Raw genomic sequence first — 23,733 nt, forward strand, 5'->3', positions numbered from 1 at the left:
TATTTTCTCGTTTTTGCGACCTAAAGCACAATTTTTCCTACTGGTGACACTTTGAAGTAGGCTATTTATTTAAGGCATTTTACGTACTTGCTCCCAGTTTATTAAATAAATACTAGACTGAGTAAGAAGGGGTGGAGGGGGGGGGGGGAAGGCGATAGGAGAATAAATGTACTGTAAAGCAAATACAGTTGCTCACGTAACAGTCAATTCATATAACACCATTAAGGGAAGTGGAAAGTGACACAACTGAAAAAGTTTGGGGACATGTTTACTAATATTTTAGGCTTCTTAACCAAATGGTGAAGAAAATAAACTGAAGGCAAAATACACCAAAGAAGATGAATGTGTACTTTGATTAGCTACCTTCAGCCACACACGTCCAAATTTTTCTCTGTCTAAACATTCCTCTTCAAAGTGTTTTGAACATACCTTGGAATATTTTGTGGGGACAAAATTACTCCTCCTTATTTTCGGGAGCCACATCTTTACTCGTTGTTCATCCTTCGGGAAACTAAAATATAAATCACACATAATCATTCTCCGTGTCCTAGACACACTTAACATGGTCTCCTACTGTAACCTTGTAGTAAACAAAAAGGTTTGGCCACACATATTATACGATGACAATTACAGTCTCTCACTCTTTTGAATTTATCTGTCTCCCATCTTTCAAATCTATATACATAATCGACAAGTCACTGATAAATGCATGGAGGATAGTATTTGCTGAAACAACTAGCCATTCCCTTTCCTGTTCCACTAGAAAATTTACGAGAGGAAGCGATTGTTTGTAAGCTTTTGTACGAGTCGTTATATCTATTATATAGTTGTAAAATCGTAGAAAAATAGGTCTACAGAATCAAGTCTTAATTATAATACGTCTCGAAATTTTTAAACATGTACAGTGTCTCTTACTAATATGATAACTATAATTAGAGCTACATGGTATGTACCCATAAAAGTTACTACCACTCCTTTCACATATTTGTCTTTACACCCTTAGCAACAACAGTAATTCACCATCGCTATTACACTACCAACAAACGGTGAAAACACAACAAAAACTCTTGATATTATAAACCTCAAACTCTGCGGAAAGCACACACGCACAGCGAAGTCCCGAAAACACGTGACAATCCTGGTTTAATGTTGACAACATGCGCATTACGCAATGCTCACTCGAGAGATATGTACTTTATGGTCACGCCACATGATGACAGGGACATTATTGTCGCAGCATGCCATCTGTTTGTTGCTGTTGTAATGGAGACCAAACAGATACCAATAAATATCGGTTATTCAGAACCAAAATGCCGGTATCGCCTTTAATCGGTCGGTTCTTCCCATCCTTATCTTGTAGAAAATTGTATGTGCGACTATCCACAGAGGTGCATTGCCGCATCAGCTCGCGAAAGTTCCTACAGCGTGCCTTCGTCTTATTAATGACGATTAGCCGCTGACTGAGAAAATTGCACCCTTCCCGCGCTGACCCACAAACATATCTCCGCGTGAGTGAGTCGAGATTCCGCATTTGTGGCAGCCGATTGTTACTGTAACGAATATCAATGGTTATCGTCTTATCACTAGTCGAATTTACTGTGTTTGTATGTAGGTGAGAGCATGGGATACAAAGCATCCTCGGTAGTATAGTGGTCAGTATCCCCGCCTGTCACGCGGGAGACCGGGGTTCGATTCCCCGCCGGGGAGATGCGATTTTTATACCGCAAGATTTCCCTGGTATTACAGCAATGACACGATTGCTGCACAATCTTAAGTGGATGCGGCTTTTTTGCACTTAAAGTGTTGTTTGTTTAACATTTTGTTGGTCTGGCAAGTTTCGGATTTTAAGTCATCGTCCACTGTTTTTAGCTCTAAGCAACAGCATACCACATTACAGCTGTTACCATAACACGGGAAGAACTGCGAAATTATAGTAATATACTAAACTAAAGAGCCAAAACTTTTTTAAACAAAAAATCAGTATTGGATTTTTCACTGAAGACCATGTATTAAATCTATTGTAATAACTATACAAGGGTGAGACAGCAGGAAAGCTACAGGCTTTGATAGGTGATAGTATTAGTGATTCTGAGCAAAAAAACTTCATATGGACGCATGACCTATTCCGAATGGCTTCCGAGATAGAACACATTTTATATCACTTTTATACGTTTTTCTTGAATAACTCGACAACCGCAACCACCAGCGAGAACGTGTCCCAGCACAAAATTAAACTATATTAAATTTCTTTGCAAAAAAGGTCCTACTCATTTTTTTCTCTAGAACCAATGGGGTGTGCGAAGAGAGAGCGAGAATGTTGAAAAACTCGCTCGACGCGCATGCGCTGTAGCTTACGTAGTTTTCGTAGGACAATTTGAGGTAGCGTATCGAGGTACCAAGTTGAACAGTTTGATACGGGACACCTGTGGTCTATCAAGTCGGGAAACTACCTCAAATTGGCCTGTTCTACTGATTTTTGTTCATTTCGAGCTATTTTTCGGCTTATTAGGCCATCTTCAACTGGCTCTGAGCACTATGGGACTTAACATCTTAGGTCATCAGTCCCCTAGAACTTAGAACTAGTTAAACCTAACTTACCTAAGGACATCACACACATCCATGCCCGAGGCAGGATTCGAACCTGCGACCGTAGCAGTCGCGCGGTTCCGGACTGCGCGCCTAGAACCGCGAGACCACCGCGGCCGGCCCATCTTCAGCAAACAACTGAAGATAGCCAAATAATTCGAAAACTAGTTCGAAATAACGAAAACTCAGCACAACAAAAATTGTGTACCTGCTACTTAACTGCAAATATTAAACTGTTCTACCAAGAAGTAGCTGTAGAATCCATAAATAATATTCTAATGCATTAACAGCCATCAACGTTTTTCTTAATAATACTTTAGCTATCTAACTTTTATTTCAAAAATCATGTACAGTCGTAGTCTCTGTACTCACTACGTTTGCGTCTTCCGAAAGACGAAAACCGAATTTCGTAAACCGTTTTTAGTTGTCGTTCTTACATGGTAAGGTCGAAGCTGATTTTTGTAAGCCAGTTAAATATTGCGCCTGGGAAGGACGTGTTCCAGTTTCTGATACAGTCAGCACAATTGCTGTATCTCTTCACTTAAATATTAACCCATTAACTACCAGTGTCCTATTTTGAGGGCAGAGCACATATCTATTTATAAATACACAATAAATTATTAATTTGCAACTATTACTGTTATACGTCATTTGTTGATGCCTTTTATAACAAATGTATGCTTACAGGAAATTAAAAGCAATAAATCCTACCATTAATTGATTATTGAATACTAAGGCACACTTTTCGTTATTACAGGTATTTACTTCATCGACAATTTAGTAATATTTGAAATATTTTGCAAAGATCTTTTTCTGATTATTTATAGTCAACAATGTGTCTTTTAAACTACTTGCATTGTTAGCTCAATTGGAGCTATATTCATTTTTTTTCCATTGTTATAAAATTTGGTGTACTCGAAATAGGACACAGGTTCTTGGTGTTATCATTTCAGTTATTTGTATTTCTGCACGTTCGAATATGAAACTCTGCTACTGCGGATGTATTTTCTATTTAGAACGTGGTAATTTTACCAGATTTTGTTGCTGGGGTAAGTAACGACCCCTCTTTTATAAATATATATTACAGGCTATGAAGTTACTCTGAAATTTACAGCGTATTATGTAAGTATATTTATGAATTCGTTACCCATTAGTAAATAATACAGTTCCAGATGGACAGAGGTATTTACACATCCCCTTTTCGGTAGTTTGTGATAATGTATTATTCTTTCATTTCACTTTATTTTATTACATTTTATTTCATTTCATTTTATATAAATTATAATGGCCTCCAGACGAAATTGATACCTCACTAACGAAGAAATAGAAGAAATAATAAACAGTGACGCATTCTATAATGTGGTGTCAGATGATCAGGACCATATTGATATCACCGTATGTCCTCCTGAAGTAGACTATATGACCAGCGAAGAAGAAGGTCCAGACGATGTTACTGGAACCGGGGAAGTCTCAGATGTGACAGGGGCTATTGAATTACATTATGTTGCATCAGAGAATAACGAAGAAACTGTATGTAAAACTTCACTGCCAAGCACATCCCAAGTTTCCAGAAGTAAATCGAAGAATGGCCCTCGTAAATGTCTGGCTCTTTTACAGACTAGTACGTGGGAAAAATTCACTGGATTTACTTGATTTCAGACGTGCTGTTACAGTTACATACCTGAAATTGGACACTGGAAGACCGAATATTGGATGTCCAATGGAATACCCATCAAGTCATTTGAGAGTGATACCAGACATCAGGTTTGGTGGAACTGATCATATGATTGACAAAAGAAGCATGCAAAGATGATGTGTAAGACGTAAATGCAACGGGAAACCAAAAACATATTGTGTTAAATGCCGTGTAACACTGTGTGTGAAGTGTTATGTAACATTTCACAAGAAATAAATAGTTAAGACTTGAATAAAGTTTAGTATGCTATATGATACTGTTAGATCCCAGTGTCCTATTTTGAGGACGGCCATTATATCAGAATGTATAAATATTGTTAGGCTATTTTTGTACTTATTGTGGTTCATATACTATGTACATTATAATTCAGGAATAAAAAATTCAGTTTTAAAAATAAATTAATTTGGACTTAATGGGTTAAAGGCAGATAGTTTCATTCTCAGTGTAATATTTGTGCATCTCCTTCGTTGCACAGTAAGGTCACTCCGTCCATATTAGGCGAATATTTTGAAAACAAGACATAATATGATTCCCAAACACGTTTCAGAAACGGTTGTGTGTTCACTTCGTAGCGAAGAGCTATTGCAGAAGTAGAAAACTGGCAACCATATGCGGAATTTCAGAAACGATTTTGGAGTGTTTAGATGACAACCAGAAGCGGTATTGGTAAATCGGTTTACGAAATCCGGTTTTGAGAGCGCATGCAAACATAGTGACTGTTGTGCTCTGATTGTCACGCTGTCGATTTATTAGTGTGAAAGTGGCTTCCGCTGCTCCCAGCAAGTAGGTGGAACGATGTTAAAAAGTGGCAACAAATAGGTTGTTTTTCGCAAGTATACAGAAAAAATTGGGTTTTGAAGTAATCCAAGTACATTAGTTACGAAATCTAAGGCGAATTTGTAAATCAGGTGCGTAGTTGAATTGGGGCGTTGTAGAACTGTAATGCGGGGTAGTCCACAGTTCATTGGTTCAAATCTTACTTCGATTTTGTGTTTTTCGTTCAGTTTGAAATACCTACATATTTTAAATATAAAAGTCATCAAATATATGGTAACTAACACATGTTTAGCCGGCCGTTGTGGCCATGCGGTTCTAGGCGCTTCAGTCTGGAACCGCGGACAGCTACGGTCGCAGGTTCGAATCCTGCCTCGGGCATGGATGTGTGTGATGTCCTTAGATTAGTTAGGTTTAAGTAGTTCTAAGTTCTAGGAGACTGATGACCACAGATGTTAAGTCCCATAGTGCCCAGAGCCATTTTTTTAACGCATGTTTAATGATCTTTCCTATGAAAAATGCATGTATTCTTTTTTCTAATGACATATTACATAAAAAGTTCCAGTTTTCATCGCGAAAATAAATTCTTAATTATCCAAGATCGTATAAATTAAGAAGACATAGCAAATTAAATTGTAGAACAAAAATAAAAAATATGAAATATTCTTAACTTGGATTATGGCCATTGTTTTATATCACAGACGTGGTATCACATGAGCCAGAATGATAAGCGTCGTGGAAACATGGAGCACACTAATTTTCACAGCATCGAGCACACGGTACAAATGCTGCATATTTACATCTGCCACCGCACCACTGCAATATTACCCGAACAGAGCTGATGTGGAGCCAAGTTAAGGGACTTGTCGCGAGAAATAACAAGGCATTTAACTCACCAGACGTACCGAAACTAAAGAACGCAGATTCGTCACACACTGCTGCGAAACACGGTCGGGACACGGAACGGCAGGTCGTAAAAGAAGAGGGGAAAATGTGGGGCTTGGATAGCTCCCTGGGTTCTGTTGTCGGTCGACTCTTCATCAACGTAGCAGATGGCAGTTCCAGTACTGAACTGTATTTCCGGATTCGGATAGAGTTCAAACATCAGAGGCTTCAATACTTAACTACACGACCAAATCCCGTCAAAACGCCTTAGAGTCACACATAGCTCGAGCTGAAAAATTCCGAGTTTAAGTTGGAAATTTTCCTCACTCTTGTTTTGAGCACAAGACAATGTTACACTCACCGTCTAGTTGGAGGAATTTTCCCGACCATTATTTCATTCTGTTCAAAAATTAAATGCCATTCCACGCTTTTCACGTCTTACCTGCAGCTACAAACATCACCGCTGGTTAATTGGACCAGCTGGTTGACTTTTTTGTTCCGTAGTTAAATGCGCCGGTGAAGCAGTTGCCCCATATTGTCGCTCAGGCGGTGTGCGCGTGTAGCACAGCTTATAGCGTATCCCCGTTGTGCTTGTCTGTTCTCGAGACAGCTTGGTTTCCGCTCTGCGTGGAACGAAATCCAATTACACTACTGGGCATTAAAATTGCTACATCACGAAGATGACGTGCTACAGACGCGAAATTTAACCGACAGGAAGAAGATGCTGTGATATGCAAATGATTAGCTTTTCGGAGCATTCACATAAGGCTGACGTCGGTGGCGACTCCTACAACATGTTGACATGAGGAAAGTTCCCAACCGATTTCTCATACACAAACAGCAGTTGACCGGCGTTGCCTGGTGAAACGTTGTTGTGATGCCTCGTGTAAAGAGGAGAAATGCGTACCATCACGTTTCCGACTTTGATAAAGGTCGGATTGTAGCCTATCGCAATTGCGGTTTATCGTATCGCGACATTGCTGCTCGCGTTGGTCGAGATCCAGTGACTGTTAGCTGAATATGGAATCGGTGGGTTCAGGAGGGTAATACGGAACGCCGGCCTCGTATCACTAGCAGTCGAGATGACAGGCATCTTATCCGCATGGGCGTAACGGATCGTGCAGCCACGTCTCGATCCTTGAGTCAACAGATGGGGACGCTTGCAAGACAACAACCATCTGCACGAACAGTTGGACGACGTTTGCAGCAGCACGGACTATCAGCTCGGAGACCGTGGCTGCGGTTACCTTTGACGCTCCATCACAGACAGGAGCGCCTGCGATGGTGTACTAAACGAAACCTGGGTGCACGAAAGACAAAACGTCATTTTTTCGGATGAATCCAGGTCCTGTTTACAGCATCATGATGGGCGCATCCGTGTTTGGCGACATCGCGGTGAACGCACATTGGAAGCGTGTATTCGTCATCGCCATACTGGCGTATCACCCGGCGTGACGGTATCGGATGCCATTGGTTACACGTCTCGGTCACCTCTTGTTCGCGTTGACGGCGCAGTGGACGTTACATTTCAGATGTGTTACGACCCGTAGCTCTACCCTTCGTTCGATGCCTGCGAAACCCTACATTTCAGCAGGATAATGCACGACCGCATGTTGCAGGTCCTGTACGGGCCTTTCTGGATACAGAAAATGTTCGACTGCTGCACTGGCCAATATATTCTCCAAAGCTCTCACCGATTGAAAGCGTCTGGTCAATGGTCGCCGAGCGACTGGCTCGTCACAATACTTGGTGAACTGTGGTATCGTGTTGAAGCTGCCTGGGCAGCTGTACCTGTACACGCCATCCGAGCTCTGTTTGACTCAATGCCCAGGCGTATCAAGGCCGTTATTATGGCCAGAGGTGGTTGTTCTGGGTACTGGTTTCTCAGGATCTATGCACCCAAATTGCGTGAAAATGTAATCACATGTCAGTTCTAGTATATTTGCCTAATTAATATCCGTTTATCGTCTGCATTTCTTCTTGGTGTAGAAATTTTAATGGTCAGTAGTGTAGGTTCCAGCAAACTGGGGAGAATACATACGGTGATGTTGCCATCAGGTTCATTCTTACGATGAACACAAGTTAGAGTGTCTCGCAGTGGGGCATGTTGACGAGCGCCTTTTTTAGCCGAGACGGCCGGAAGAATGCGGCGCACCTCTGCCACAAGAATTCCAGCGCCGCGTGCCGTTGCTGCGACACGTCACCGCCATTCCAGCTCCAGTCCGGCTCCAGAGTTTACAGGTTCCCTTCAAGAATTGTGATAGGAGGAATTCTGATAATGAGGCAGCAAATGTCGCTACATCGTCATCGTCTCCATCTACACAGCTTGTGGAGTTTTTATTAATGGCTCACGACTGCTGTATTTAGTTGGTGTGGCGATGTTTTGCCTGCTTGGGCAACGTCTGACCTATTACTCCATGCAACTACACCTAACACCGCCGCCTTAAAAATCCCTTAACAGATTCGTGTAAAGATTCAGCCTTGCAACTTTTGTGACTTATCTCAGGGTCCAGCTGTGCTGTTCCCTGTCGGAATTGGCATCTAACTTCTTTCTTCCGCGCCGATTTCTGTAAGTGAAGTGGCTATAAAACAAAACAGTGCTTCTTTGCTTAAACAAAGTGTACATTGGTTCTAATTCTCTCTGTATATTGTCACACACTTTCATATGTGCTTACACGGTACATGGGAATTTACCATTCCGTGAACGAACTAACAATTTTTTATGTAGCTGAGCAACAGTCGTACAGTATTCTTTGAAGGAACATACCGCCATTTCACTGTTTTATTGTTTATTTAACCACAGTTCAGCTTTTATGCCATTTTCAAGTATTGATTTTGCATCTTCAACATATTGCCAAGCTCAAAGTTGGCCATTGTTGTTGTTGTTGGTATTGTTGAGACTGGTTTGATGCAGCTCTCCATTCTACTCTATCCTGTGCAAGTTTCTTCATCTCCCAGTACCTACTGCAACCTACATCCTTTTGAATCTGTGTAGTGTATTCATCTCTTCGTCTCCCTCTACGATTTTTACCCTCCACGCTGCCCTCCAATACCAAATTTGTGATCCCCTGATGCCTCAGAACATGCCCTACCAACCGATCCCTTCTTCTAGTCAAGTTGTGCCACAAACTCCTCTTCTCCCCAATTCCATTCAATACCTCCTCATTAGTTATGTGATCTACCCATCTAATCTTCAGCATTCTCCTGTAGCACCACATTTCGAAAGCTTCTATTTTCTTCTTGTCTATACTATTTTTCGTCCACGTTTCACTTCCATACATGGCTACACTCCATACAAATATTTTCAGAAACGACTTCCTGACACTTAAATCTATACTCGATGTTAACAAATTTCTCTTCTTCAGAAACGCTTTCCTTGCCATCGCCATTCTACATTTTATATCCTCTCTCATCATCAGTTATTTTGCTCCCCAAATAACAAACCTCCTTTACTACTTGAAGTGTCTCATTTCCTAATCTAATTCCCGCAGCCTCACTCGATTTAAATCGACTACATTCCATTATTCTCGTTTTGCTTTTTTTGATGTTCGTCTTACATCCTCCTTTCAAGACACTGTCCATTCCGTTCAGCTGCTCTTCCAGGTCCTTTGCTGTCTCTGACAGAATTACAATGTCATCGGCGAAAAGAAAAATATTGGCACCGCACGAAATGCGAGATGTAAACTCGCCATCTTGTAACAAATCAGTAAATAACCGTGGGGTCGCTTCGAATTTAGTGAAAACAGGCTTACGCTGGTTGATGAAAGATGAGCACATGTCTTTAAAACAATGATAGTCATTACGTTTCTAAGGACATTTGCCTATCTTTCAAAGCAAAGTGATGTTGTTCGGACATGGAGGAGATACAGAGAGACAGGAGCTGCCGAAGACATGCCTCGCTCAGGCCGCGCAGGGGCTACTACTGCAGTGGATGACCGCTACCTACTGTGACGTCCCGTCTCTCCTTTTGTTGTCGCTGTTGATGTTGAGCCGCTACTACTACAGGTCGGTCGGTGGAATGGAGACGCGACACGGAATGATGGTCGTCCCCGTCGGATAACGTGGAACAGCACCTAAAAGCCTCTAACGAAAATCGTTCATCGCGTAATGTATGAAAGTCCGTTTGCAGGACCGCACAGTCTTCTCAGCGATGCTAGCTGCTGCTGTTGATTGTCTGTTATGGTTTTGTGATGATTTGCTATGCCCGGTTAGTTAGTTATTGCAGTATTGACTGAACCATTCATCACCGGCGTCGTTTCACGCCACTGAAGAGAGGAAAAATTCATTTCCGGTTCACTATGAGTAGTTGCTAGGCAGAATTGTTCACTACGGACGACGCAAATCCAGAGACAATTTATAATGCGAGCTTGCTTTCGTGCGTCGTGATATTATTTCGGCAAAACACTCTTTCCAATGCTCAATGTTCATCAAGTCACTCTTTCAATTAAAATGTTCACAGTTAATTAATTTTGATTATCAACTATCACACATTCAATTAATGATGGAGCCAACACGTGAGAGTTCCATTATTAATTTTATTGTTCCTTCTTAGCAATTAGTTTATAATCATCACTCCACACGCACACCGATGGATCAGATCAATCACGATTCTTTTCAGTTCGGTGATCGTGACAATTACGAAACTTTTACAATCGGCGTGTTTGTATTATCTTCGTGTGGTCGTATTAATGTTTCCTACTCCAGGCTAATCAGGTATTGCAGTCTTCGATACTATGTCCATTCTCCGTTGTAACTGTTCACTTTGAAGAAGGTTGAGTCCAACAATAATACCTCCTATAATTAAGGTTCATTAACTCGTGGTACACTATCAGAATATCACTTCAGTTCAAGTCCTCAACTCAGAATAACTGAGAACAAAGTCCGCGCATCTCTATCACGCAATAGTACTTTTTTTTTTTTTAAGAAACAATCTCGTAGCGTTCCGTTTGTAGTACTATAACAAACGGTGCTCTCTCTCGACTTGATACCAAGCAAGCTAGCAAGCGACTAACATTTCCACGATGTAGCGTTGTAGACGCATTGAATTTCCTATTCGCGGCATTTACAACTCTCTTTCACAATAAATGTTATCTCTGACCGACATATTACTTTGGACTTAACTTTCGTCGTACTGATTTGCAGTTATTACTGAGATATTTGACAGCTAATTGAAAATAACCTTACTTTCTTTCCAGCTTTATATCATGGCAGACTTAGTAATTATTGAAATTGGTGTTCATCAAAACTTTAAGGTGTTATATTGTTGTCAAAGTTGTCGCACCTGTCAGGCTAACACTATTCCCTACTTTAATTATGATGGCATTCTTATTTGGGTTTTCGGGTTTCTTAGGGTGTTACGCTACGGATTATGGCTCGGAGGAACCCCGACAGATACGCCACCATGTTCAATAATGCTTTTCGTACAGCCACAGGACGTCGTGTTGCGACTCAAACTGTGCGCAACAGGTTGCATGATGCGCAACATCACTCCCGACATCCGTGGCGATGTCCATCTTTGCAACCACGACACCGTGCAGCGCGGTACAGATGGGCCCAACAACATGCCGAATGGACCGCTCAGGATTGGCATCACGTTCTCTTCACCGATGAGTGTCGCATATGCCTTCAGCCAGACAATCGTCTGAGAGGTGTTTGGAGGCAACCCGGTCAGGTTGAACGCCTTAGACACACTGTCCAGCGAGTGCAGCAAGGTGGAGGTACCCTTCTGTTTTGGGGAGGCATTATGTGGGGCCGACGTCCGCCGCTGTTGGTCTGGAAGGCACCGTAACGCCTGTACGATACCTGAATGCCATCCACCGACCGACAGTGCAACAATATCGGCGGCATACTGGGGAGTCATTCGTCTTCGTGGACGACAATTCGCGCCCCCATCGTACACATCTCGTGAATGACTCCCTTCAGCATAACGACATCGCTCGACTAGAGTGGCCAGCATGTTCTCCAGACATGAACCCTATCCAACATGTCTGGGATAAATTGAAAAGGACTGTTTATGGACGACGTGGCCCACCAACCACTCTGAGGGATCTACGCCGAATCGCCGTTGACGAGTTGGACAATCTGCCCCGACAGTGCCTTGATGAACTTGTGGAAAGTATGCCACGACGAATACAGGCATACATCAAAGCAAGAGGACGTGCTACTGGGTATTAGAGGTACCGGTGTGTACAGCAGTCTGGACCACGACCTCTGAAGATCTCGCTGTATGGTGGTACAACATGCAATGTGTGCTTCTCATGAGCAATAAAAAGAGCGAAATGATGTTTATGTTGAGCTCTATTCCAATTTCTGTACAGGTTCCAGAAGTCTCGGAACCGAGGTCATGCAAAACTTTTTTTGATATGTGTAAATTGTTTTTTAAACCCCGAAGGATATCGCTATCTATCTCCAATGTAGCGAAAATGGAATGTATGTAAAGAGATCTGTCACGAACGTAGTCGCCAGTGAAAAAGCCAGAATGAAATAATCATTAATCCCTCGTATCTCATATAAGGTCTGAGGTATCGAAACAAGATTTATGCTAATTATAGCACGCAAAAGGAACGGTATTTTGCCATATGATTTATATGCGGAACTTCCATATCTACGGCGATCTCCAAGCAACTAAATATTTTTGTAAATGAAATAATGTAATTTTTAAGGACCATCAATAGACTGTGAAACGAGAATTGCTGCGGGTTTTTGCAATAATATAAGTGAAGAAGCAGCACATTTATTTTTATACTGACAACGAGCTTTCTCATAACTATTGATAAGTCTCGCCTTTAGTTACCAGTTCAATAATACGCTATTTTAAGATTCTGCAACAATTTCAATTGCATTACATTGTTAGTGGGATGTACACCTATAAACGCTGCTGCCTTTAGGCAACAGAAACAGATGTTAACACAGCAGCAAGAAAAGTAACGTATTACTCAAAACTCGACACAGTGCTTCATGAATCCCTGTCTCCTCAACTACAATCTTGGTATGGCTGACAACTTGAGACCAGCCCTGTGTCATAACATTTGCAATCGCTTCTTTTGCCAGCATTTCAGTCTCGCTGAGCGTAAATTTCTTGATGTTTTTTGCCATATTACTTTTCAACTATGCCCCGGCTTTAATGAACATGATGCGGTGGAAACGTGTTTAAACTATGCTCTTTAGGGTAAACCATTTCCACGACCTGATAGCTTGGAGTATTTAGCTTGTACAGTAGTACAAGTGCCATTAACTTCACCTTACATAAGCTAGGTTCAACATTATCCCGTCGAACATTTCTTTTTACCCTAAAAAAAATAACCGCTTTCCTCCGCTGCATTGTTGGAGCTTAATCCATCACAATTCACAGCCGAGTGGTATTGCGCATTTTCTATTATTATTGCCGAATTCGGACGAATGTTTTGCAACGGAACATTATCTTCCTAGCCCGTGAACGTGTTCTCGGACACCCACTTATACTGCGAATCTCGTGTTCATATATGCTGCAACGAATACCTCACGACTGTAGGAGACTTCAACGCCAGAAAATATCACTTTACAACGAGAGTTAACGAACGTAGTGCCCCTAATGCGTGACACCACATGGTACTGTTTAGACATGGGGGATCCGCTCTTGAACTAATTCATAGAGTTAAATCTTTCAAAGGAGTGAACAATCAGTGATTCAGAAAAAAAGAACGGTAGCTCCAAACGTTTCCCACGGCAGAGAGAGAGAGAGAGAGAGAGAGAGAGAGAGAGAGAGAGAGAGAGCATATCAGCAGCGCCTCTGCTGGTCACAGCACAGTGCACGCCACACAACACAGCCAGCGCCGGCCTCTGCCCTGCTTCTACCTTGGCTGCCTGCATTGTGCAGTGCCCCATTGGATTTTGTGTTTCACATATGCCGTGCCGTCTCTGTGCGTCGTCTGGCGCAGCTTAACTTCGCATCGCACTCTGTCGGCGATCGTTTCAGTCGCAAGTCCTGCCCTCTGGGCAGTTGATGTGAGCAACAGGACAGAGAGCCACCTAGCGGATAACATAGTAACTACTTGCAACAACCTGCTGGCAAGGGAACGGACGATTTGTCTCGGAGCGGGTGAGTTCACCGCTCCCCCCACCCTCGGAACTCGCCCGCTCAACGCTCACCCCACCGTCTCGACTCTAGCCAGAGCGTTGAGGAAAGCGACTCAGGTGTCACTCTGGTCTCTGCGGTCTCAGCTCACGCAGTAATACAGCTCGCGGCTCGACCTGCTCGACTCAGCGCCTCTGCATCAGAGTTCGTCCCTACTGGATATTGTTCTTCGTAGTAATACCGCTATGTATATTACATTATTATGTTATGTATACATCAATTGTTTTTATTTTATTTTTATTTGTTTAAACTGATTAGATTAGGTTCCTGATGACTCCTCTTACTATAGGATTTTTATTATGGACACTTGAATTTACGCTTTAATTACGAGCGAAACGATAAACGTATCACAAAATGTGAAACACCAATATTTTCCTTGTTTTATTCTGTGTAAGGCTATATGCAGCACTTTCGTTTTACAGTCAAATTTATATTTTTTTTTCTTATTCTGGTACAGATTTTGCGATTTTAGGCGTCTTCGGAAAGAAACGTTCACTTTAAAAATATATGGCTTGCGATGTATTTGTATGAGGTTAATGAAATTTTAATACATTATAGCCAAATATATTGTTAATGTAAATCTCAAGTTACAACATTTCCCGATCACCCAAAAAATCACGATAGTGCAAAATAAATCAATAATCAAAAACTTTGTCATATCGTGGAAATTTCAATAAACAATATAAAATTCTTACTCATTATCTGTGTTACTTCAAAATAGGATCAAATAAGATCAAAATACAGGTATAGTACTGGAATAAACCAAGTTTAAAGTGCAATGTGCCTTCCATTTATTTTCTATTGTAAATGAGTGGTGAGTCATGAAAAAGAGCTAATTCATTTCAGGGAGTGAACAGATCTGATCCAATCTCTGAAAAGAACGGTTTTGCCCATCTCTAGTACTGTTTATCCACGGCGTGGCAACAGGGCCGCTTTACCTAGCGAACCGCTAGGGTAAGCTGGCTCGCCATTGACGTTACCCGGGCAATGGCGACATGCCACCTACGCTGAGCCAAACGTCAAAAGTCGCAACTAATTTTAAACGCACTATAGTCGAAGAGAGTTTATTAAAAAAAAAAGGAACAAACCAAGTTTTAAGCCTTGTTTGCAAACACACTACAGGGACGTCTAATATCTGTAGCGACGCCAGCGCTCGAAGCGGTTACGTTTCATATTGCAGTGAACAGAAGACGAACGCCGTTTGTGATCGAATATAGGGCGAGACTTGACAAAGTTCCCTCTTACACCATGAAATTTCTATGACATAAATATTTGACAGGAATCGTATCGAAGATTTACCTGCATACCAAGCACTCTGTCTTCAGGCCACAAGTGACCCATAGGGACCATCCGACCGCCGTGTCGTCCTCAGCTGAGGATGCGGATAGGAGGGGCGTGTGGTCAGCACACCGCTCTCCCGGTCGTTATTAGGGTTTTATTTGACGGGTCGAGTGGCTCCTTAATTGGCATCACGAGGCTGAGTGCGGCCCAAAAAATGGCAACAGCGCATGGCGGACAAGATGGTCACCCATCCAACTGCCGGCCACCCCCGACATCGATTAACTTCGGTGATGTGACGGGAACCGGTTGTATCCACTGCAGCGGCAAGGCCGTTGCTACATGGATACCAGGAAAGCGGAAAAGCAGCATCCACTAATTCACAACACGGACAAAAGTGTGTGTTCCTGATCTATATAAATGACCTGGGTGACAATCTGAGCAGTTCTCTTAGGTTGTTCGCAGATGATGCTGTAATTTACCGTCTAGTAAGGTCATCTGAAGACCAGTATCAGTTGCAAAGCGATTTAGAAAAGATTGCTGTATGGTGTGGCAGGTGGCAGTTGACGCTAAATAACGAAAAGTGTAAGGTGATCCACACGAGTTCCAAAAGAAATCCGTCGGAATTCGATTACGCGATAAATAGTACAATTCTCAAGGCTGTCAATTCAACTAAGTACCTGGGTGTTAAAATTACGAAAAACTTCAGTTGGAAAGACCACATAGATAATATTGTGGCGAAGGCGAGCCAAAGGCTGCGTTTCATTGGCAGGACACTTAGAAGATGCAACAAGTCCACTAAAGAGACAGCTTACACTACACTCGTTCGTCCTCTGTTAGAATATTGCTGCGCGGTGTGGGATCCTTACCAGGTGGGATTGACGGAGGACATCGAAAGGGTGCAGAAAAGGGCAGCTCGTTTTGTATTATCACGTAATAGGGGAGAGAGTGTGGCAGATATGATACGCGAGTTGAACGGAAGTCATTAAAGCAAAGACGTTTTTCATCGGGGCGAGATCTATTTACGAAATTTCAGTCACCAACTTTCTCTTCCGAATGCGAGCCCAGCCTACATAGGTAGGAATGATCATCAAAATAAAATAAGAGAAATCGGAGCTCGAACAGAAAGGTTTAGGTGTTCGTTTTTCCCGCGCGCTGTTCGGGAGTGGAATGGTAGAGAGATAGTATGATTGTGGTTCGATGAACCCTCTGCCAAGCACTTAAATGTGAATTGCAGAGTAATCATGTAGATGTAGATGTAGATGTTGATGTTGAGTCATCGTGCCGGCCGCGGTGACCGAGCGCTTCAAGGCACTTCAGTCCGGAACTGCACTGCTGCTACGGTCGCAGGTTCGAATCCTGCCTCGGGCAAGGATGTGTGTGATGTCCTCAGTTTAGGTTAGGTTTCAGTAGTTCTAAGTTCTAGGGGACTGATGACAGATCTTAAGGCCCATAGTGCTCAGAGCCATTTGAGCCATGTAGGGGGCCTGATGACCTCCATTGTTAAGTCCCATTGTGTTCAGAGCCATTTGAACCATTCTGTATTTGAGTACGCATGCCTATAACAGTTTCCTTGGCGGTTCAGTGTAAATAGATGTTTGGTTCGGACTGTATCGACTCACAACTTTTGTATTGATACGAGTGTCTGACATCTGGTTCAAAAATGGCTCTGAGCACTATGGGACTTAACATCTGAGGTCATCAGTCCCCTAGAACTTAGAACTACTTAAACCTAACTAACCTAAGGACATCACACACATCCATGCCCCAAGCAGGATTCGAACCTGCGACCGTAGTAGTAGCGCGGTGCCGAACTGAAGCACCTAGAACCCCTCGGCCACCGCGGCCGGCTCTGACATCTGCACGTGAGACTGCAGGGACAAGATAAGATGAGACAAATCAGGTCTCGTACGAGGGCTTTCAGACAGTCGTTTTTACCTCGGTCTATTTGCGAGTGGAGTAGGAAGTAACTAGCCGTGGTATAAGATCCTCCCTCCGCTATACACCACTAGATGAGTGGAGGAGTATCTACATACATGCACAGTGAGGTGACAAAAGACGTGGGACACCAGCTAATATTGTGTCTGATATTCTTGTGGCCTATGTAGCGCGACGTCTCGACGCGGCGTGGACTGGACAAGTCGTTGAAAGTCCCCTGCAAAAATACTGAAGCATGAAGCCTCTAGCCTGCCGCTGTGGCCGAGCGGTTCCAGGCGCTTCAGTCTGGAACCGCGTGACTGCTACGGTCGCAGGTTCGACTCCTGCCTCGGGAATGGATGTGAGTGATGTCTGTAGGTAAGTTAGGTTTAAGTAGCTCTAAGTTCTAGGGGACTGATGAGCTCAGAAGTTAAGTGCCGTAGTGCTCAGAGCCATCTTTTTTTATGCCTCTACAGCCGCCTATAACTGCGAAGGTGTTGCCGATGCAGAATTTTGTGCACGAACGTACCTCTCGACTGCAGAATGAGATTTTCACTCTGCAGCGGAGTGTGCGCTGATATGAAACGTCCTGTCAGATTAAAACTGTGTGCCGGACCGAGACTTGAACTCGGGACCTTTGCCTTTCGCTAGCACGTCTCACGCCCGGCACTCACAGCTTTACTTCTGCCAGTATCTCGTCTCCTACCTTCCAAACTTTACAGAAGCTCTCCTGCGAAACTTGCAGAACTAGCACTCCTGAAAGAAAGGATATTGTGGAGACATGGCTTAGCCACAGCCTGGGGGATGTTTCCAGAATGAGATTTTCACTCTGCAGCGGAGTGTGCGCTGATATGAAGCTTCTGTGAAGTTTGGAATGTAGGAGACGAGGTACTGGCAGAAGTAAAACTGTGAGGACGGGGCGTGAGTCGTGCTTGGGTAGCTCAGTTGGTAGAGCACTTGCCCGCGAATGGCAAAGGTCCCGAGCCCAAGTCTCGGTCCGGCACACAGTTTTAATCTGCCAGGAAGTTTCGTACCTGTCGATTACGTCTCGTAAATGATCGATGGGATTCATGTCGGGCGATCTTGGTGACCAAATCATTGCTCGAATTGTCCAGAACGTTCTAACACGGCGCATTGTCGTCCATAAAAATTCCATCGTTGTTTGAGGACATGAAGTCCGCGAATGGCTGCAAATGGTCTCCCTGTAGCCGAACATAACCATTTGCAGTCAATGGTTTTTTCAATTGGACAGAGGACCCAGTCCATTCCATACAGACGCAGCCCACGCCATTAAGGAGCCACCACCAGCTTGCACAGAGCCTCGCTGACAACTTGGATCCACGGCTTCGTGGGTTCTGTGCCGCACTCTAACCCTGGCATCAGATCTTACCATCTGAAATCGGGACTCATGTGAGCACGGTTTCTCAGTCGTCTGGGGTCCAACCGATACGGTCACGAGCCCACAACAGGCGCTACTGTCGACGTCGAGCTGTTAGCAAACACCCTCGCATCGGTCGTCTGATGCCATCGCCCATTAACGCCAAATTTCGCCGCGCTGTCCTAAGGAATACGTTCGTTGCACGTCCCACACTGATTTCTGCGCTTACTTCGCAGACTGTTGCTTGTCTGTTAGCACCGACAATTCTACGCAAACGCTGCTACCTCTGTCGTTAAGTGAAGGCCGTCGGCCACTACTTTGTCCGGGGGAGGGGGGTTAGGCCGGCATTACATTATCACACTTCTTTTTGACAAAAAAATATGATCAAATATTCGTCAAATTTCTTCGACAATGATATTTTGATGTGGCGCTAAAAAGGGGTACTACACTATCTCATATTTTTCGTCAAATTTCAAGATGGCCGACAACAACTTGTTATTATGCGCTCCAGTTGCTAGTACCACAACATTGTGTCTGTACACTACTGGCCATTAAAATTCCTACACCAAGAAGAAATGCAGATCATAAACGGGTATTCATTTGACAAATATATTATACTAGAACTGTCATTTTCATGCGGTTTGGGTGCATAGATCCTGACAAATCAGTACCCAGAACAACCACCTCTGGCCGTAATAACGGCCTCGATACGCCTAGGCATTGAGTCAAACAGAGCTCGGATGGCGTGTATAGGTACAGCTGCCCGTGCAGCTTAAACACGATACCACAGTTCATCGAGAGTAGTGACTGGCGTATTGTGACGAGTCAGTTGCTCGGCCACCATTGACCAGACGTTTTCAGTTGGTGAGAGACCTGGAGAATGTGCTGGCCAGGGCAGCAGTCGAACATTTTCTGTATCCAGAAAGGTCCGTACAGGACCTGCAACATGCGGTCGTGCATTATCCTGCTGAAATATAGGGTTTCGCAGGGATCGAATGAAGGGTAGTGCCACGGGTCGTAACACATCTTAAATCTGACGCTCACTGTTCAAAGTGCCGTCCATGCGAACAAGAGGTAACCGAGACGTGTAGCCGATGGCACCCCATACCATCACGCCGGGTGATACGCCACTATGGCGATGACGAATACACGCTTCCAATGTGCGTTCACCGCGATGTCGCCAAACACGGATGCGACCATCGTGATGCTGTAAACAGAACCTGGATTCATCCGAAAAAATGACGTTTTGCCATTCGTGCACCCAGGTTTTTCGTCGAGTACACCATCGCAGGCGCTCCTGTCTGTGTTGCAGTGTCAAGGGTAACCGCAGCCACGGTCTCCGAGCTGATAGTCCGTGCTACTGACAACGTCGTCGAACTGTTCGTGCAGATGGTTGTTGTCTTGCAAACGTCCCCATCTGGTGACTCAGGGATCGAGACGTGGCTGCACGATCCATTACAGCCGTGCGGATGAGATGCCTGTCATCTCGACTGCTAGTGATACGAGGCTGAGACGGTTCTGCGACCGTGTGGGCTGCAGATTCCTCGACTTGCGCCATAGGGTGGTGGGATTTCGGGTTCCGCTGGATAGGTCAGGAGTCCACTACACGCAACAAGCGGCTACACGGGTAGCAGGGGTTGTGTGGCGTGGGCTGGGCGGTTTTTTAGGTTAGATGGCCTCGGGCAGGTACAGAAAGGGCAACAGCCTCAACGGGTGTGGGGCAAAGTCAGGACATGCGGGGACCAAGCAGCAATCGGTATTGTAATTGTCAACTGTCGAAGTTGCGTTGGTAAAGTACCGGAACTTCAAGCGCTGATAGAAAGCACCGAAGCTGAAATCGTTATAGGTACAGAAAGCTGGCTTAAGCCAGAGATAAATTCTGCCGAAATTTTTACAAAGGTACAGACGGTGTTTAGAAAGGATAGATTGCATGCAACCGGTGGTGGAGTGTTCGTCGCTGTTAGTAGTAGTTTATCCTGTAGTGAAGTAGAAGTGGATAGTTCCTGTGAATTATTATGGGTGGAGGTTACACTAAACAACCGAACTAGGTTAATAATTGGCTCCTTTTACCGACCTCCCGACTCAGCAGCATTAGTGGCAGAACAACTGAGAGAAAATTTGGAATACATTTCACATAAATTTTCTCAGCATGTTATAGTCTTAGGTGGAGATTTCAATTTACCAGATATAGACTGGGACACTCAGATGTTTAGGACGGGTGGTAGGGACAGAGCATCGAGTGACATTATACTGAGTGCACTATCCGAAAATTACCTCGAGCAATTAAACAGAGAACCGACTCGTGGAGATAACATCTTGGACCTACTGATAACAAACAGACCCGAACTTTTCGACTCTGTATGTACAGAACAGGGAATCAGTGATCATAAGGCCGTTGCAGCATCCCTGAATATGGAAGTTAATAGGAATATAAAAAAAGGGAGGAAGGTTTATCTGTTTAGCAAGAGTAATAGAAGGCAGATTTCAGACTACCTAACAGATCAAAACGAAAATTTCTGTTCCGACACTGACAATGTTGAGTGTTTATGGAAAAAGTTCAAGGCAATCGTAAAATGCGTTTTAGACAGGTACGTGCCGAGTAAAACTGTGAGGGACGGGAAAAACCCACCGTGGTACAACAACAAAGTTAGGAAACTACTGCGAAAGCAAAGAGAGCTCCACTCCAAGTTTAAACGCAGCCAAAACCTCTCAGACAAACAGAAGCTAAACGATGTCAAAGTTAGCGTAAGGAGGGCTATGCGTGAAGCGTCCATTGAATTCGAAAGTAAAATTCTATGTACCGACTTGACAGAAAATCCTAGGAAGTTCTGGTCTTACGTTAAATCAGTAAGTGGCTCGAAACAGCATATCCAGACACTACGGGATGATGATGGCATTGAAACAGAGGATGACACGCGTAAAGCTGAAATACTAAACACCTTTTTCCAAAGCTGTTTCACAGAGGAAGACCGCACTGCAGTTCCTTCTCTAAATCCTCGCACAAACGAAAAAATGGCTGACATCGAAATAAGTGTCCAAGGAATAGAAAAGCAACTGGAATCACTCAATAGAGGAAAGTCCACTGGACCTGACGGGATACCAATTCGATTCTACACAGAGTACGCAAAAGAACTTGCCCCCCTTCTAACAGCCGTGTACCGCAAGTCTCTAGAGGAACGGAGGGTTCCAAATGATTGGAAAAGAGCACAGATAGTCCCAGTCTTCAAGAAGGGTCGTCGAGCAGATGCGCAAAACTATAGACCTATATCTCTTACGTCGATCTCTTGTAGAATTTTAGAACATGTTTTTTGCTCGCATATCATGTTGTTTTTGGAAACCCAGAATCTACTCTGTAGGAATCAACACAGATTCCGGAAACAGCGATTGTGTGAGACCCAACTCGCCTTATTTGTTCATGAGACCCAGAAAATATTAGATACAGGCTCCCAGGTAGATGCTATTTTTCTTGACTTCCAGAAGGCGTTCGATACAGTTCTGCACTGTCGCCTGATAAACAAAGTAAGAGCCTACAGAATATCAGACCAGCTGTGTGGCTGGATTGAAGAGTTTTTAGCAAACAGAACACAGCATGTTGTTATCAATGGAGAGACGTCTACTGACGTTAAAGTAACCTCTGGCGTGCCACAGGGGAGTGTTATGGGACCATTGCTTTTCACAATATATATAAATGACTTAGTAGATAGTGTCGGAAGTTCCATGCGGCTTTTCGCGGATGATGCTGTAGTATACAGAGAAGTTGCTGCATTAGAAAATTGTAGCGAAATACAGGAAGATCTGCAGCGGATAGGCACTTGGTGCAGGGAGTGGCAACTGACCCTTAACCTAGACAAATGTAATGTATTGCGAATACATAGAAAGAAGGATCCTTTATTGTATGATTATATGATAGCGGAACAAACACTGGTAGCAGTTACTTCTGTAAAATATCTGGGAGTATGCGTACGGAACGATTTGAAGTGGAATGATCATATAAAATTTATTGTTGGTAAGGCGGGTACCAGGTTGAGATTCATTGGGAGAGTCCTTAGAAAATGTAGTCCATCAACAAAGGAGGTGGCTTACAAAACACTCGTTCGACCTATACTCGAGTGTTGCTCATCAGTGTGGGATCCGTACCAGGTCGGGTTGACGGAGGCGATAGAGAAAATACAAAGAAGAGCGGCGCGTTTCGTCACAGGGTTATTTGGTAACCGTGATAGCGTTACAGAGATGTTTAATAAACTCAAGTGGCAGACTCTGCAAGAGAGGTGCTCTGCATCGCGGTGTAGCTTGCTGTCCAGGTTTCGAGAGGGTGCGTTTCTGGATGAGGTATCGAATATATTGCTTCCCCCTACTTATACCTCCCGAGGACATCACGAATGTAAAATTAGAGAGATTAGAGCGCGCACGGAGGCTTTCAGACAGTCGTTCTTCCCGCGAACCATACGCGACTGGAACAGGAAAGGGAGGTAATGACAGTGGCACGTAAAGTGCCCTCCGCCACACACCGTTGGGTGGCTTGCGGAGTATCAATGTAGATGTAGATGTAGATGTAGATCCAGCACGGCGTTCCGTATTACCCTCCTGAACCCACCGATTCCATATTCTGCTAACAGTCATTGGATCTCGACCAACGCGAGCAGCAATGTCGCGATACGATAAACCGCAACCGCGATAGGCTACAATCCGACCTTTATCAAAGTCGGAAACGTGATGGTACGCATTTCTCCTCCTTACACGAGGCATCACAACAACGTTTCACCAGGCAACGCCGGTCAACTGCAGTTCGTGTATGAGAAATCGGTTGGAAACTTTCCTCATGTCAGCACGTTGTAGGTGTCGCCACCGGCGCCAACCTTGTGTGCATGCTCTGAAAACCTAATCATTTGCCGGCCGGAGTGGCCGAGCGGTTAAAGGCGCTACAGTCTGGAACCGCACGACCGCTACGGTCGCAGGTTCGAATCCTGCCTCGGGCATGGATGTGTGTGATGTCCTTAGGTTAGTTAGGTTTAAGTAGTTCTAAGTTCTAGGGGACTTATGACCACAGCAGTTGAGTCCCATAGTGCTCAGAGCCATTTTGAACCTAATCATTTGCATATCACAGCA

General features: G+C 43.9%; 1 protein-coding gene and 1 non-coding gene across 6 annotated transcripts in view; both read left to right on the plus strand.

Annotated features, from left to right (window-relative positions):
• Positions 1–23,733, plus strand: part of LOC124553653 (serine/threonine-protein kinase OSR1) — a 549,990-nt gene that overhangs the window by 281,764 nt on the left and 244,493 nt on the right. The gene's annotated exons all lie outside the window — the stretch shown is intronic.
• Positions 1,636–1,707, plus strand: Trnad-guc. Its single transcript has one exon. It is a non-coding gene; the product is annotated as a tRNA-Asp (tRNA).

Source organism: Schistocerca americana, chromosome 11, assembly GCF_021461395.2.
Source record: "Schistocerca americana isolate TAMUIC-IGC-003095 chromosome 11, iqSchAmer2.1, whole genome shotgun sequence".
In the NCBI taxonomy this organism is placed as follows: Eukaryota; Metazoa; Arthropoda; class Insecta; order Orthoptera; family Acrididae; genus Schistocerca; species Schistocerca americana.